General features: G+C 39.7%; 1 protein-coding gene and 1 long non-coding RNA gene across 20 annotated transcripts in view; both read right to left on the reverse strand.

Annotated features, from left to right (window-relative positions):
- TMEM164 (transmembrane protein 164) overlaps window positions 1-19089 on the reverse strand; it is a 237235-nt gene that overhangs the window by 138452 nt on the left and 79694 nt on the right. The gene's annotated exons all lie outside the window — the stretch shown is intronic.
- LOC145536965 (uncharacterized) lies at window positions 15387-18905 on the reverse strand. Its single transcript, XR_014076105.1, has 2 exons — window positions 17115-18905; window positions 15387-17006 (listed from the first exon to the last, which is right to left on the reverse strand). It is a non-coding gene; the product is annotated as an uncharacterized LOC145536965 (long non-coding RNA).

Below are 19089 nucleotides of genomic sequence, written 5' to 3' on the forward strand. Positions count from 1 at the left end.
TTCATCATTCAAGGCAAGTGGTCCCTGACGACTGAGCAAGAAGCAAAGAATGACAGTCTGTTCCTCCTGCAGAAAAGCTAATTTGATGGGTCACATACAACCACCACTAAGTCAACGTGGCTTCTGGACCTCCAGCTCACTCTTGCGACCTCTCTCTCTCTCATACACACACACACACTCTCGTGATAACTAGGATCTCTCTTACACACACACACACACACACACACACACACACACACACACACACACACACACACTCGTGATAACTAGGATCTCTCTTATGCCCTGACTGGGACCTCGAAGAACATGAGCTCTTCTCTTGGAACTCACGGACCTGTGCCTAAGACTAAGAGATCATGTTGTAAGGAGGCGCAAGGGAACAGCACACAAGCCCCAAGGCTGCTTTTGGTTTCCCCCACTCTGTTTCTTTCAGTTGCTTGTTGCTGGCAATGCTGTGATGATGGTGATGTGCACTTAACATATCCCAGGCAAGTATCAAAGTACATCTTTAGATAAACTCTCTCATTGAATTTTTACAGCAATTTTATGAGATGGTACAATTATCTGTCACATTTTGTGGATGAGGAAACCAGGCTCAGAAAGGTGAAGTGACTTCATCAACGCCATAGGACAGTAGAGTCACAATGCAAACCCAGGTTTATCTGACTCTGAACTCTTATGTCCATCTCGCTATCTTGCATCAGAGCCTGCCTCCCTTCCTCCTCTGCAAATATGACCTCAACTAAAGAGTTAGGGGTGCTCCACTTTCCTTCCTTTTGCTTTCAGGGGTCTCTCTTACCACCTTCTTCATCCCCTGATCCAGGTTTAATAAGCTTTCAGGGGATGACTGTCAGGAGCTGCTCTTAGGTCATGCCAGACCAGCAGTCCTACAGTTTAAGAGGGCTTAAATAAAAGGGAGGAGGCACATCAATGCAATGTCACTCCTGCCTCCCTGGATTGGCACGTTTTTAAAACAGGGTCTTTCTAGGAGGCACCTCATACTCTCAGAAACTGACTGGTGAAAACTCTGGCTCAAGCCTCAATGCCTGGAGCAGGGGTCCTTAACAGCCATTCTGCGGCTGTTAAGGGGGTGAAGTAACATGTGCCCATCTCTGCCCCTGGACACTCCTAAGTGACAATCACAGCAAAAACACTCACCTTGGCAGAGAAAAAAATCTCACTGATAGTAGAGGTAAAGCTGACCTCTAGTACCAGGCTTTGCCACTGGCCTTAAAAGAATGGCATTTACACAAGGTCAAGTAGATACTTGGGCACCAAAAATTAAATCCTGAGGATGATGGAACTGATCCCGAAGGCCCATGAATGGCCAAAGATAAAGAAGATAAAAGTCAACATCAAGATTCAAAATAAACAACCTAGATAAAGACAAGTCTTGCTCTGGGTCCTCAAAATTCAGTTCCACAAGCTACATACAGGCCAAAAGGTGAATTATCCTTAATATAGAAAAAGGTCTTACATATCACTAATTTAAAAAATATCTAATGCACCAATATACTGAGCAATTTCATGTGCCAATCACTGGACTAAATATTAAAATGCATCATCTCATTGAATCTTCATGGTTTTTATTATAATCAGTACCATTTTCAACTTCATAGCTGAGAAAACCAAAGCACCAAGTGATTAAGTGACTTTCCCAAGATCAAATAAATAATAAGGGGCAGAGAGAGAGGTCACATTGTGTTTCTGCTGCTGTATCCTGCACTTCAAATCCATGATATGAACATTACAAATGTTGTGTGTGTGTGTGTGTGTATGCCAGACAAGAGACCATGGGGCAGGGAAGATCATTCCTAAGAGCAACAGAAGTCCTTATGCGTTCTGTGGCAAAGCTGGCCCAACTACCTAGCTGCACTGCCCTCTACAGACCCAGGGCACAGTCCAACAGGCAAATGATTGCCCAATCAGAGTCAAAGACTTTTGTTTTTGCTTTGTACCACCTCCAGCCTGCCTCCCAGATTCCTATTGGATAATGGAAATGGATAATGAACCACTAGAAAAGCCAGTGAGAGGGCTTCCCTGGTGGCTCAGTGGTAAAGAATCTGCCAGACAATGCAAGAGACACAGGTTTAATCCATGATCCAGGAATATCCCATATGCCTTGGCTCCACTAAGCCCGTACACCACAACTACTGAGCCCACATGCCACAACCACGGAAGCCGGAAGCCGGGGCACCCTAGAGCCTGTGCTTTTGCAATGAGAAAAGCCACTGCAATGAGAAGCCCATGCACCGCAACTAGAGAAAAGCCCATGCAGCAACGAAGACCCAGCAGAGCGAAAACATGAAATAAACAAAATTATTCAGAAAAAAACAAAGAACATCCAGTGAGAGTTCCCTCATCTGTACAATGGGAATAATAATAGTACCAACTCACAAAATTATAAGTAGTTGATATATATAAAGTGCTTTTAAAAAGTGCATGGTATATATTAAGACTCAGATATGTGTTTCTTAAATAAATGGTGAAGAACTCATCTAAAAGCCTCAAGATTAAAAGGGGAGAGGGATCATGAACCACTGGGGAAAGCTTAACTGTTATAAAAGTTCAAAATGTGACACAAAGGTCAAGAGAGAGCAAAAGGACAGATTGAAGGCCAGAACCATACAGTAGAGATTGGAGATGGACCCCAGGTCAGTCACACTTATAAACCTTCTGGCCGGCTCCAACACTTGGCCATTACCATCGTCACAAATATTTTGTCAGCTTTTTTTGATTCTATGTAGGATACTATGCTAAGTTATCTTAGTTGGTAAGAACCTGAGGCAAAATGGCAATTGTTATGGGTTTGATTCTCTGTCACGTCAGTTATTTCACTGAATTTTGTCTATAACCATTAGTCCATTACTGTGTGTTAATATCATTCCAGGTGCTATAGAGAAATATGCTTAGTTGCTGAGGCTTGTCTGACTCTTTGTGACCCCATGGACTGTAGCCCACCAGGCTCCTCTGTCCATGGGATTTCCCAGGCAAGAATACTGGAATGGGCTGCCATTCCCTTTTCCAGGGGATCTTCCTGACCCAGAAATCGAACCTGGGTTTCCTGCATTGCAGGCAGATTCTTTACTGTCTAAGCCACCAGGGAAGCCCAGAGAAAAGGAGAGCAATATAATTAAGACCTAGTATTTGTCTTCAAGAAAGGTGACAATCTTATTAAGAAGCTAAGAAATTGAAAATTTGGAGGAAATGTAGTATAATGGTTAAGAACTTTGTTTGGAATCAAAAGTGAAAGAAAGTGAAGTCACTCAGTTGTGTCTGACTCTTTGCAACCCCATGGACTGTAGCCTACCAGGCTCCTCCATCCATGGGATTTTCTGAGCAATAATACTGGAGTGGATTGCCATTTCCTTCTCCAGGAGATCTTCCCAACCCAGGGATTGAACCCGGGTCTCCTGCATTGTAGGCAGACACTTTACTGTCTGAGCCACCAGGGAAGTCACACCTACATTCAAATCCCAGCTCTACCACTTACTGGCTGAGTGACTTTGGACAAACCACTTAAGATATGTGATTCAGGCACTTCCCTGATGGTCCAGTGGTTAAGACTCTGCACTTCCACTACAGGGGATATAGGTTCGAGACCTTGTAGGGAAACTAAGATCCCACATGCCCCATGGCACAGTCAAATGAATAAGTAAATAATAAAAAGATTTTAAAAAATAAAGAAAAAAATATGTGATTCAGTCCCCTCAGTAATAAAATGGGGCTAATAATAGCACCAATTAAAAGAATTGTTGAGAGATGTGGTAAGACTATGTAAAGTGATCAACACAGTACCTAGGACATATTAAGAACTTAATACATGATAACTATTATAATCCTTAATGAAGCAAGGTAAATGAATATCATATTATTATTCATAATAAATGAAGCTATTACAAAATCCTCATGAGATGATGTATATTTGAATTTAACCCTTGATTACAATCAAGAATCTTAAGATATGGAACAGATAAAAGTTCTCTGAGTGCCTGGAAAGGAAAATTTATAGAGAAGAATTCTCAAATGAAATTATAAAATATTTTGAACTGAACAAAAAATTAAAATACATTAAAATACAACATGTGAAAATGTGTAAGATGCTTATAACAGAAAATTCTTATTTTAGGAAAAAACTATGATCTCAAAGCAATAAACCAAGATTCCAGCTTAAGAATCCAGAAAAAGAAAAGCACAATAACTCCACAGCAAGCAGAAGGAATGAAATAATAAAGGTAGAAATCAATGAATGTAAAAACAAATACAATCAATGAAACCAAAAGTTCACCTTTGAAAAATGCAATATAATTGTGAAACCTCTAGGCAGTATGACATGGATAAAAAGAGAGAATACAAAAGCTATCAATATCAGGAAGGAAAGAAGGGATATCACTACAGACCCCCAGGAATTAAGAAGATAATAAGAATATACTATGAATATTTCTATGCACATAATTCAACAACTTAAGATAAAATGGAGAATTTCCTCTAAAGCCACAAGCAAGTAAAACTCAAAGATGAAACAGATAACCTGAATAGTTCTATTAAAGAAATTATGTACACACACACACTGGAATATTATTCAGCCACAAAAAAAGAAACCTTGCCATCTGTGACAACATGGATGAACCTTAATGGCATCATGCTAAGTGAAATAAGTCAGAGAAAGACAAATTACTGCATGATCTCACTTATATGGAGAATCTAAAAACAAACAAATAAACCAAATAATCAACTCATAGATTTGGAGAACAGAATGGTAGTTGCCAGAGGCTGGAAGTGCGGGATGGGCACACTGGGTGAAAGAGGTCAAAACTTCCAGTAGTAAAATAGATAAGTCATGGTGATGTAATGTACAGCATGGTGACTATAGTTACTGCACTGGATATTTGAAAGTTGCTTAGCAGGACAAATCTTAAAAATTCTTGTCACAAGAAAAAAAAAGTAACTATGTGTGGTGATGGGTATTAACCAGACTTACTATGGTGATCATTTCACAATATACACAAATATCAAACCATTATATGATATACTTGAAACTAATGTTATATGTCAATTATATCTCAATAAAAATGTGTAGTTAAAAATATTCTGAATAAGACTCACATGGCTTCAGTAACCAAATCTACCAGATGTTTATACAATCTGGTTCAGAATACTGAAGAGGAGTAAGCATGTCTCAACTCATTTTACGAGTTCATTATTACTCAGCTATCAAAACTAGTGCCGAAGAATTGATGCTTTTGAATTGTGGTACAGGAGAAGACTCTTGAGAGTCCCTTGGACTGCAAGGAGATCCAACCAGTTAATCTTAAAGGAAATCAACCCTGAATATTCATTGGAAGAACTGATGCTGAAGCTGAAGCTCCAATACTTTGGCCACCTGATGTGAAGAGATGACTCACTGGAAAAGACCTTGATGCTGGGAGAGATTGAAAGAAAAAGGAGAAGGGGGGCAGCTGAGGATGAGATGGTTAGACAGCATCACCAACACAATGGACAAGAATTTGAGTGAACTCCGGAAGATAGCGGAGGACAGAGGAGCCTGGCATGCTGCAGTCCATGGGGTCACAAAGAGTCAGCCATGACTTGGCGACTAAACAACAACGACCACCAAAACTAGAGGAGTGGGTGCGAGGGGAGGTGGGGATGTTGAGTGAAGGAGGGGGAGGAGGAGGAGAAAGAGGAAAATTAAAAATAAACTAAAATCTTAATGAACACAAACATTAGCAAAATTAATGCAGCAATATAAAAAAGAACACTACTCCACGACTAAAAAGGGTTTGTCCTCATAATGAAAGGTTGATTCAATATCTCAAATTCAATTAATGAATTTCACCAAATTAACAGTGTAAAGAATAAAAAGTGTATGATCATCTCAATTCATACAAAAAGGCATGTGTCAAAATTTAACACCTATTTATGATAAAAAAAAAAAAAAACACCAATAAACTAGCAATTGGAGGGAACTTCTTCAACCTGATGGTTTCCCAGGTGGCTCAGTGGTAAAAAAAAAATCTGCCTGCCCATGCAGGAGATGAAGGAGATGTGGGTTCAATTCCTGGGTAGGGAAGATCTCCTGGAGTAGGAAATGGCAACCCACTCCACTGTTCTTGCCTAGGAAATCCCATGGACAGAGGAGCCTGGCGGGCTACAGTCCATGGGGTCGCAAAAGAGTTGGACATGACTGAGCACACGTGCACTCCTCAACCTGATACAGGATATCTTAAAAATGTTATGCCCAAAATCATACTAAATGATGAAAGACCGAATGCTCCCCCCATTAACATCAGGATCAAGACAAGGATGCCCATTCTCAGCACTCCAATTCAACATCATGTCAGCAGTCTTACCCAGTGCAGTAAAACAATAAAAATAATAGAGATTAGAAAGGAAGAAATAATACTCTCCTTGTTTTCAAAGAATTATTATATGTGTAGAAAATCCCAAGGAATCAACAAAAAGTTCCTAAAACTAATATATGATTAGCAAGGTTAGTTGCTAAATCTAATATATAATTAGCTAAGTTAAAACGATTGCAAGGTCAACACACAAACATTTCTGCATAATAGCAGGGTAAAACTGGAAATCAAATTTTTAAAAATATATACTATTTACATTATCTCTTCTAAAAGTGAAATACTTGGGCATAAATCTAATAATATATGTACAAAATCTATATGCTGAGAACTACAAAAGGCTGACTAAAGAAATTAGAGAGCTAAATATATAAAGACATACTATATTCAAGGATTGAAAGGCTCAATATAGAAAAGGTATCAATTCTCACCAAAATTATCTATAGATTCAATGCAACTCTAACAAAAACCATAAGGATATTTTGTAGACAAAAGCAAACTGACTCTAAAATGTATATGAAAGGGCAAAGAAAGAAAAGCTAGAATAATTTTGAAAAAGCAGAAGATGTAAAACTCTGTTTGCAGATGACATGATCCTCTACATAGAACACCCTAAAGATTCTACCAAAAAATTACTAGAGGTAATCAATGAATATAGTAAAGTTGCAGGATATAAAATTAACACACAGAAATCCCTTGCATTCCTATACACCAATAATGAGAAAACAGAAAGAGAAATTAAGGAAACAATACCATTCACCATTGCAAAAAAAAGAATAAAATACTTAGGAATATATCTACCTAAAGAAACAAAAGACTTATATATAGAAAACTATAAAACACTGATGAAAGAAATCAAAGAGGACACAAACAGATGGAGAAATATACCGTGTTCATGGACTGGAAGAATTAATATAGTGAAAATGAGTATACTACCCAAAGCAATCTATAGATTCAATGCAATCCCTATCAAGCTACCAACAGTATTTTTCAAAGAACTAGAACAAAAAATTTCACAATTTGTAGAGAAAAATAAAAAACCTCGAATAGCCAAAGCAATCTTGAGAAAGAACAATGGAACTGGAGGAATCAACCTGCCTGATTTCAGGCTCTACTACAAAGCCACAGTCATCAAGACAGTATGGTACTGGCACAAAGATAGAAATATAGATCAATGGAACAAAATAGAAAGCCCAGAGATAAATCCATGCACCTATGGACACCTTATCTTCGACAAAGGAGGCAAAAATATACAATGGAGAAAAGACAATCTCTTTAACAAGTGGTGCTGGGAAAACTGGTTAACCACTTCTAAAAGAATGAAACTAGAACACTTTCTAACACCATACACAAAAATAAACTCAAAAGTGTTGAGTTGATGGACTAGAAACTATAAAACGTAAGACCAGAAACTATAAAACTCCTAGAGGAAAACATAGGCAAAACACTCTCCGACATAAATCACAGCAGGATCCTCTATGACCCACCTCCCAGAATACTGGAAATAAAAGCAAAAATAAACAAATGGGACCTAATTAAAATTAAAAGCTTTTGCACAACAAAGGAAACTATAAGCGAGGTGAAAAGACAGCCTTCGGAATGGGAGAAAATAATAGCAAACGAAGCAACAGACAAACAAGTAATCTCAAAAATATACAAGCAACTCCTGCAGCTGAATTCCAGAAAAATAAACGACCCAATCAAAAAATAGGCCAAAGAACTAAACAGACACTTCTCCAAAGAAGACATACAGATGGCTAACAAACACATGAAAAGATGCTCAACATCACTCATTATTAGAGAAATGCAAATCAAAACCACAATGAGGTACCATTTCACGCCAGTCAGAATGGCTGCTATCCAAAAGTCTACAAGCAATAAATGCTGGAGAGGGTGTGGAGAAAAGGGAACCCTCTTACACTGTTGGTGGGAATGCAAACTAGTACAGCCACTATGGAGAACAGTGTGGAGATTCCTCAAAAAACTGGGAATAGAACTGCCACACGACCCAGCAATCCCACTGCTGGGCATACACACCAAGGAAACCAGAATTGAAAGAGACACGTGTACCACAATGTTCATCACAGCACTGTTTATAATAGCCAGGACATGGAAGCAACCTAGATGTCCATCAGCAGACAAATGGATAAGGAAACTTTGGTACATATACACAATGGAATATTACTCAGCCATTAAAAAGAATACATTTGAATCAGTTCTATTGAGATGGATGAAACTGGAGCCCATTATAAAGAGTGAAGTAAGCCAGAAAGAAAAACACCAATACAGTATACTAATGCATATATATGGAATTTGAAAGATGGTAACGATAACCCTATATGCGAGACAGAATAAGAGACACAGATGCATAGAACAGTCTTATGGACTCTGAGGGAGAAGGTGAGGGTGGGACGTTCTGAGAGAATAGCATTGAAACATGTATATTTTCATAGGTGAAACAGAACACCATTCCAGGCTCGATGCATGAGACAAATGCTCAGGGCCAGGGCAATGGGATGACCCAGAGGGATGGGATGGGGAGGGAGGTGGGAGGGGGGTTCAGGATGGGGAACACATGTAAACCCATGGCTGATTCATGTCAATGTATGGCAAAAACCACTACAATATTGTAAAGTAATTAGCCCCCAACTAAAATAAATAAATTTATTAAAAAAATAAAAAGCAGAAGATGAAAGAATCACACTACCTGATTTCAAGTGTTACTGTATAAAATTATAGACTTCCCTGTAGCTCAAATGGTAAAGAATCTGCCTGCGTTGCAGGAGACCAGGGTTCGATCCCTAGGTTGCGAAGTTCCTCTGGAGAAGGGAATGGCAATCCACTCCACTATTCTTTTTTTTAATTAGTTTATTTTCTATTTTTTAACTTTACAATATTGCATTTGTTTTGCCATACATTGACATGAATCCACCATGGGTGTACATGTTTTCCCCTTCCAGAACCCCCCTCCCACCTCCCTCCCCATCCCATCCCTCTGGGTCCTCCCAGTGCACCAGCCCCGAGCACCCTGCATCATGCATTGAACCTGGACTGGCGATTCGTCTCACATATGACAATTTACATGCTTCCAGGCCATTCTCCCATATCATCCCACCCTCGCCCTCTCCCATAGAGTCCATAATACTGTTCTATTTATCTGTGTCTCTTTTGATGTCTCGCATACATGGTTATCTTTACCGATTGACTAAATACCATATATATGTGTAAGTATACTGTGTTGGTGTTTTTCTTTCTGGCTTACTTCACTCTGTATAATAGGCTCCAGTTTTGTCCACCTCATTAGAACTGATTCAAATGTATTCTTTTGATGGCTGAATAATAGTCCATTGTGTATATGTACCATAGCTTCCTTATCCATTCATCTGCTGATGGGCATCTAGGCTGCTTCCATGTCCTGGCTATTACAAACAGTGCTGCGATCAACATTGGGTACACGTGTCTCTTTCAAGTCTGGTTTCCTCAGTGTGTATGCCCAGCAGTGGGATTGCTGGGTCCTATGGCAGTTCTATTTCCAGTTTCTTGAGGAATCTCCACACTGTTCTCCATAGTGGCTGTACTAGTTTGCATTCCCACCAACAGTGTAAGAGGGTTCCCTTTTCTCCACACCCTCTCCAGCATTTATTGCTTGTAGTCTTTTGGATAGCAGCCATTCTGACGGGCGTGAAATGGTACCCCATTGTGGTTTTGATTTGCATTTTTCTGATAATGTGTGATGTTGAGCATCTTTTCATGTGTTTGTTAGCCATCTGTATGTCTTCTTTGGAGAAATGTCTGTTTAGTTTTTTGGCCCACTTTTTGATTGGGTCGTTTATTTTTCTGGAATTCAGCTGCAGGAGTTGCTCGTATATTTTTGAGATTAATTCTTTGTCCGTTGCTTCGTTTGCTATTATTTTCTCCCATTCCTAAGGCTGTCTTTTCACCTCGCTTATAGTTTCCTTTGTTGTGCAAAAGCTTTTAATTTTAATTAGGTCCCATTTGTTTATTTTTGCTTTTATTTCCAATATTCTGGGGGGTGGGTCATAGAGGATGCTGCTGTGGTTTATGTCGGAGAGTGTTTTGCCTATGTTTTCCTCTAGGAGTTTTATAGTTTCTGGTCTTACGTTTAGATCTTTAATCCATTTTGAGTTTATTTTTGTGTATGGTGTTAGAAAGTGTTCTAGCTTCATTCTTTTACAAGTGGTTGATCAGTTTCCTCTCCAGTATTCTTACCTGAAGAATTCCTGGCAGGCTACAGTCTGAGGGGTCACCAAGAGTCAGACACAACTGAGCGACTAACACAAAGACACACACATATAAAATTATAGTAATCAAAACAATGCAATACTGGCCAAGAAAAGCCATATCAGTCAACAAAACAGAACAGTCCAGAAATAGACTCACACTGATACTGTAATTTGCTTTTTCATCAGAAGCTTTGTAGGCCAGAAGGCATGGGCTGATACATATTCAAAGTGCTAAATAGGAAAAAAAACCTGTCAACCATGAATCCTGTATCCAACAATGTTATCCTTTCAAATAGGGAAATTAAGACATTTCCAGAAAAGCAAATACTGAGGGAGTTTGTTATGACTTGACCTGCCCTGCAAGAAATGCTAGAAGGAGTTTAGCAGACTGAAATAAAAGAACATATCAGACAGTAAATCAAAGCTGTATGCAGAAATAAATATCTTCATAAAGGAAAAGACATGGGCAATTATAAAAAGTAGTATTAGTGTAACAACAGTTTGAAAGAATAATTTTATCTATATGATTTAAGAGAGTAATACATTTCTATAAAACACATTAGTCTAAAAGCTAATGTTACTATTATTTTGGTTTATAATTCCACATTTTGCTTTCCATATAATTTAAGTGACTAATGCATGTAAAATGATTAAGTTTGGGGGCATATTTGTATAGAGATATAATTGTGTGACATCTCTAACTTAAAGGGGTGGTGATGAAACTGTAAAGGAGCAGAGTTTTTGTATATTATTGAAATTAAGCTAATACAAATTCAATGTAAACAGTAATAAATTTAGGATGTTATATATAATCTTCATGATGACTGCAAAGAAAATATTGGGTTCCCAAAAAAACTCATTCAGGTTTTTCTATAATAGCTTATGGAAAAACCCAAATTAACTTTTTGGCCAACCCAATAGTTTCAGAATACATGTAAAAGGAAACAAGTATTAAATTGTTACACTACCAAAAAATCAGCTAAACACAAGAGAGGACAGTAATAGACGAAATGACTGACAAAAGTTTATAAAGTATATAGAAAACAAATAGCAAAGTGACAGAACTCCCTGCTTATCAATATTAACTTTAAATGTAAATGGATTAAACTCTCCAATTGAAAGACAGAGATTGGTGGAATGGATAAAAAAATGTGATCTAACTATATGCTGTCTACTTTAAATCCAAAGACAGAAATAGGTTGAAAGTAAAAGGATGGAAAAAGATATTCCATGCAAATGGTAATGAGAGCAGACGTGGCTATAATAAAAGCAGACAAAAAAAACTATAAATCGAGTTTACAAGAGATGAAGAATATTATTTACTAGTAAAAGTTTCAATACAACAAGAAGATATGACAATTACAAACATTTATGTACCTGATAACAGACTATCAAAATATATGAAGCAAAAACTGACCAAACTGATAGGAGGAATAGACAGTTCTACAAGAGGAGTTGTAGACTTCAACACTCCACTCTCAACAATAGATAGAACAGTCAGAAGAAAAGAAAGAAATTCGAGGACTTGAACAACACAATACACCAACTAGATCTAACAAACATATACTTTATAACAAACACTTTGTTTTATAAACTGTTTTATAACAAAACACTTTTTTTCATAACAAACACTTTATTTTACCTGACAACAAAATTTTTATTCTTCTCAAGTGCATGTGGGTCATTTTCCAGGATAGACCATAAATCAGGTGGCAAACTATTTCAATAAATGTTAAAAGATAGATATTACACAAAATATCTTCCCTAACCATAACAGGATGAAGTTAGAAATCATTAACAGAAGTACAGGTGACCCTTTAACAATATGAGGTGTGGGGTTAGGAGCATCAATACCCCATGCAATGGAAATCTGCATATAACTCTATAGTTGGCCCTCTGTATCCAAAGTTCCATATCCACGGACCTAACCAACTGCAAATTGTGTAGTATTATAGTATTTATTGAAAAAATTCCGTGTATAAGTGGACCCATGCAGTACAAACCCATGTTATTCAAGAGTCAACTGTAAAATGGGAAAATTTACAAATTTGTAAAAATTAGAGACATTCTTAAAAATCAACAGATCAAAGAAGAAAGCACAAGGGAAAGTAGAAAATGAAATGCAGATCAAAATCATAGTAAGATACTATCTTACACCATTAGAATGGCTACTATGAAAAACAGAAAATAACAAATGTTGGCAAAGATATGGACAAATTGGAACTTTACACACTGTTGGTGGGACTATAAAATGGTATAGCTGCTGTGTAAGAGTATGGCAGCTCTTTCATAAATTAAAAATAGAAATAGTACATGATCCAGCAATTTCAATTCTGGGCATATATCCAAGAGAATTGAATGCAGGGGTTCTGTGGGATATTTGTATACCCCTGTTCATTGCAGCATTATTTACAATAGCTAAAACATGGAAGCGACCTAAGAAGTGTCCATCAACAAGTGAATGGATAAACAAAATGTGGTATATAGATACAAAGAAAGATCATTTTGTCTTAGAAATTCTGATTCATGCTACAACGTGGATGAACCTTGAGGACATTATGCTAAGTGAAACAAGTCGGTCACAAAAGAACAAATTCTGTATGCTTCCACTTATATGAGGTATCTATCTAGAGTAGTCAAAATCGTAGAGACAGAAATGCTGGTTGCCAGGGACTGGGGATAGGAGGTATTGGGAATCACTGTTTAACAGGTACAGAGTTTCAGTTTTTGCCAAATGGAAGAGTTCTGGAGATGGATGGTGGTGGTGTTTGCACAACAACATCAATATACTTAATGCCACTGAACTACACAGTTAAAAATGGTTGTTACATAAGTTAAAGTATATTTTATCATAATAAAAAAATGAAAAAAGATCTCACAGAACTGTACACCAAAAAGCCAACCCTACTGTGAGACAATTAAATAAAATTCAAAAATATATAAGAAGCAAAACACTGAACTCTCCCAGCCTCAGCTTTTACAACTACAAAGTGATTCAAAATTCTAAGCCTTTTAAACAATGCTTTTTCACTCTAGTTTTAACACTAAAATCTTCCAACATACAGAAAGGTATAAATATAATAAAAACCTCTATGTCTAGCACCTCACTTTAATAAATTTGAACATTACTGGTTTGGTTGAAGACTCATGTAACCTTCCTGTACACCATCTCTTCCATTCCTTAACCAGATGGAGACTTTATCATGAAGGTGTTGGGAGTCATTCTTATGTTTTCATACATTATGAAACTTGTATATATCCACAAGTGATATATTATTTTATGTTTAGTCATTAAATAAACGATAAATGATATACTCTGTGTGTCTGTGTATCCCCTTCTGCAAATTATGTTTCATTCAACAGGGCTTCTTCTAATTATCTATGCTGACACATGTAGTCTGTTTTTTACTGCTATAAATTATTCAATTATATGACTATATTAGAAGGAGGTTATACACTGTCATGTTGATGGAAGTCTGGATCTACTTTTTCCCCTCAGTCAGGAACTATGTTGAAATTTGCTTTCTGTAATTTGTATTATAAAAACAATAGATATATTTCCATCAACCCAGAGCCTAGGGTCATTACACTCTGACCTTCTGTTTCCATAAGCCCTTGGTTTGACAGTGCATACATTTTGCCCACTGTGTGAGGCCCCACAGCACAAGCCTGTCACATAGCAGGGAATGCAGTTAGGATCTTACATCTTTTAACGCGCTTATCAGAAAGCATGACAAAATCACTGAATCTAGGTGGAGGTCATACTCATCTTTGGCATACTGTTCACCATCCAATATGTTTGAAAATTTTCAGAATAAAAGTTTGAAAATAAACAACAAGTAAAGGAAAACAAACAAGTACAACAGGAAGGCTTAGCTGGCTTGGCCTGTGGGCACGAAGATAACTTCCTGGTTGCAACTGGTGGTTTCCCACTTCCTTGTTCTGAACCAAATAGAGCCACACAACTGCAGAGGCTCCAAAACCCTTTCCTCCTGTGAATTTCAGGAAGTTGGCCAAAGGCTCCATCTGTAAGGCACCTAATAAAAAGTGTTACTTATCTGAAGGCAGCTTTCATTCTGAAATTCTACTTATCTGTGTAAATGCAATTTTCCTTCCCTGGGATCCTAAGTCTAACAGTGAAGTAAGTACACATATGGTAAAGCATCAGGACAAGGATAATTCTGTTATTATTAACACCTATTGATTACTTATAGTCTATGTGAGGTTTCATGCTAAGAGATTAACATGGATCATCGCTCATCTAATTGTCACCATCAAAGAAGTAGTTACTATTCATGGCCTTCTTTGACAAATGAGGAAATAGATGCTAAGACTTGAAGCCTTGCTCAGAAGGTTTAAGAAGTAGCAGAACCACGTAAGCCATCTACTTCCATTGCTCCCTTCAAGATTTCATCAAATCACATCTATCCAACAACCCAAATGTCAAATAACAGAGCAAGGTTTAAATACATCATATTATGTCCATTCAAATGATGAAATATTGTGCAGTCATTAGAAATCATGTTTAGAAGAATATTTAATAACATGGGGAAATAATCATGGCATATTAGCTTTTAATATATTGCAAAGTAGCATGTATAGAATAATCTCAATTTTTTCAAAAAAGGCATATATACACAGAAGACTGGGAGGAAACTACACCAACACATTAATGGAGGAATTTCAGTTATTCTTATTTTCTGTAACATTTGATGTTTTCTTTATAGCGAGCATGGATTATTTTTATAATGAGAATGAAACATTCTTCTTCATGTCTCCTTACTTTTCTTTCGTTTTTTTTTTGTTTTTTTTTTTTTGCTGCACTACGCAGCATGCAGGATCTTAGTTCCCAGACCAGGGACTGAACCCTTGCATCCTGCAGTGGAAGCATGGAATCATAACTACTGGACCATCAGGGAAGTACCCCTACTTTTCCATTACCCACTGCACAGCCCCTACATAGCTTACCTAAACCTTATCTATTATGTTGTATGATGTTTCCCTCCTAGAATTACTTTGTCCAATAATTAGTAGAGTAGATTCTGAATTTGGCTTCCAAAAGGACTAGGTGAGCTAACAAATTACAGAGAGGCCCAAAAATGATCAGTTCCCATTCCTCTGCTGAGAACTCTTTTCCATGCTTCCCCAGATGGGAAAAGTCATCTGTGTCCCCAGCCTTGCTTTTACCAGGAAATAGTACACACCCAAACACATGTTGAAAGCAGAACAACCCAGGGAGGAAGAAAAAACAAAAAAACAAAAGCAGTCCCTGCTCCAAAAACCTTCAGAGAGACTTCCAGGAGAGAATTTGGGGAAATGAAAATGCTGAATCAGAAATTATGGACCAAGTCTGTAGAAGTCAAAGTCCCCAGGAGAGAACAAAACTGAGTATGTACACATGGAGAGAAAGGCTGCTTCTGCTGTGTGTGGAAGGGAAGGAGAGCTGCGAATAATCTGAAAGCACCTTCTCTCTTCTGAGCATTAAGAGTATTAAGGAAGAATATGTAGAGTCGCAAGGCAGCAACTGGGCAGTTGCTCCCAGGACAGAAGACACCAGAGAAGCTTCTGCATCAGAAAGGAAATCGGGCTCCTTGAATTGCTGCTTATTTACTATGGATTTTCTAGGTTCCTGATCTCTTTCCCTCTGACATCAGCAGCATTCATATGTAGGGTTTCCTCTCCCTTGCCCAGAACAGAGTCTTAAGAAAGCTGCTCAGGTCAGAGGCAGTTTCCCAAACACCCTTTTCAGAAATAACTCCAAAGCTAGACCAGGTGAAGAGGCAAAAAGGCTGTTCCTTTGGGGGTTCTGAAGCAGCTGGTCTGTTGCACACTGGGAAAGGGGGTGCTGAGCTAGATGGCGAAACTAGTAAGTTACAACAGGTTCAGCCTGAGCCAAGCTCATGAACTCAGGACAGTCCTAGAGATAGGAGTCTCTCTGGGGAAAATCATGCTGCTTAAAAATTGGAATGGGATCTAGTAAAAGAGATGGTCACGAGGCTACTGAACTCTCATAATATCTTGTGCCACAAGGCCAACAGGGCATCAATCTTGCAATGCCAAGATCACATGTCAGGTTGTCCTAATTGCCCTTATGCACCCCCATGCTTCCCTCATCCATCTTGGCTCCTACCCGACCTACAGTCCTCTCTCCACCCAGCAATGTACCCCCCTGCTCTCTGTGGCACAGATGAAATTTCATCTCACTCTTTTAAAAGCCTCTCCAGACTGAGTCAGCAGACACTCATGACCAAATAATTCTTCTTGCATCAAAGACCCACTACCCCCATGTGTACATGAAAATGAACAGACTGAAGGGGTTCAGTATTGGGGGTGGGGGTCCCCATACCCTACACTTTCTGAGGCACAGGGTGTAGGCCAGCTCCTGGCTATGCAATTTTCTCACCTGGGGTGGGGTAGGGGAAGAGCTCTCTGCCATTTCAAGTGCACAGATCAGTGACTCCTTCCATAAATACTCCCACCCTCATGAGCGCACAGTCAGAAAACCAGGCACCTGAGGCAGTGGGTGTTTGCAAGGCAGCTAAGCTACCTGATTACAACCCAAAGCCAGTTAGTTTCCTTTTCCTTGATCTATTCCTTCAAAATATCCCAGCTCAGAGAGAGGAGCATCCCAAAAGGCTGGTTTCTCTAAGTAGAGCACTCTGTGCGTGCATGTGTGCCTGCTCAGTCGTGTCCAACTCTGCAACCCCATGAACTGCAGCCTGTCAGGCTCCTCTGTCCATGGGATGCTCCAGGCAAGAATACTGGAGTGGGTTGCCATGCCCTCCTCCAGGGAATCTTCATGACCTGGGGATCAAACCTGCATCGCCTGCATTGCAGGTGGATTCTTTACCATGGAGCCAGTGGGCTCCTAGCCCCTTGTGAAACCAAGAATTCCATCCTTTTCTAACAGCAGCAGCCTGGACGCCAAAGAGCAAGCTGAAAACTAAGAGGCTGCCAGCACTCAAGCCCTCTATGGTGGCGGGATCCATGGAGACTGGGCAGGGGGAGTGAGCGCTTGACACCCAGTGATGATGACACCTTCCTTCAGCCTGAGAAAACAGATTCCAACAGAGACCAGGAAGCTCTCAAACCACCCAGCGCTGCCCAAGGCTGCTCCTGGCCACACCTGCAGTTCCTGTGACTGGTGGCCCTGCAGCACCAGACCCACCACTCAGCTGCCATGGAGACCTCTTAGATTTCCTCCAGCGTCACCTTCAGATGGGATAGTTAGTGTTAGTCACTCAGTCGTGTCAGACTCTTTGCGATCCCATGGACAGTAGCCTGCCAGTCTCCTCTGTCCATGGGATGCTCCAGGCAAGATACTTGAGTGGGTAGCCATTTACTTCTCCAGGGGATCTTCCTGAGCCAGGAATCGAACCTGGGCCTCCTGCATTGCAGGCAGATTCTTCACTGACTGAGCCAGGAATCGAACCTGGGCCTCCTGCATTGCAGGCAGATTCTTCACTGTCTGAGCCACCAAGAAAGCTCTTTAGATGGGGAGGATCATGTAAATCGATGTGGGTATGCTAACTCTGCTCCAAGAACAGCATTAGACACACCTGCTTCCCCTGTGGAGATGGGAGGCCATGCACGGTAGACTTTAGGTTCTTTCTTTCCAGGCCTGGGAAAAGCTGAGGGCTGCCAGGGCGAGAGCTGGGGAGGAGGAGCCTGTCCACACCACTGAAGGAAATGTGGCCTGAGGTCCCGAGGGCAGCACTGTTTCCAGAGGCCAAGGGCCCGGGTCTCCAGCTGATGAGTCAATCCCAGTGGCAGATACTGGTAAAGAGGCACCGTAGCAGCTGATTAAGACTAGTGGCTGCTTCTCTTTATCCAGTGAGCCTGTTGTGGTTAATAACTGAAAACCCAGGATCTTCCAGCCTTAGGAAGAGAGCAGGTCATCTACAGGAAGCATCACCAGTCACCAAGAACAAAGGCAGGGCTGGCTTTTCAGTTGCATCTGATGAACCCTTGTGACAGCTGCAGAGGTTCCCCAAGCCTCGCAAGGACAAAAATTCCCTGCTCTGATCCTTATGCCTAAAAGTGTGACTGTCATCTCTATGTATCTCTATTCCTAAAGAGCATGGGATGCTATTACGAGGATGAACTGTGAAGTTCCCGAACTCCACCCCCCTCTAACTATGATATGCCTTTTAACTGCTACTCCAGAAATCTGTCTCACTGCCTTGAAGCTTCGAGCAAAGTCCCCCTCTTACTGTAGGCATGGAATTTCCTCCTTCCTCCCTCTTTCTGTGTGCTAATTTTTAAATTTATTTATTTTTGGCTGTGCTGGGTCTTTGTTGCTGCGTGGGCTTTTCTCTAGTTGCAATGAGCAGGGGCTACTCATCCTTGCATTGCACAGCCTTCTCATTGCAATGGCTTCTTTTGTTGCAGAGCACAGGCTCAAGGGCACCAAGCTTCAGTAGTTGTGGCACTTGGGGTCAATAGTTGCTTTTCCCGGGCTCTAGAGCACAGGCTCAATAATTGTG

This window comes from Giraffa tippelskirchi, chromosome X (assembly GCF_054371585.1).
Source record: "Giraffa tippelskirchi isolate mGirTip1 chromosome X, T2T-mGirTip1v1.2.pri, whole genome shotgun sequence".
NCBI classification, from domain to species: Eukaryota; Metazoa; Chordata; class Mammalia; order Artiodactyla; family Giraffidae; genus Giraffa; species Giraffa tippelskirchi.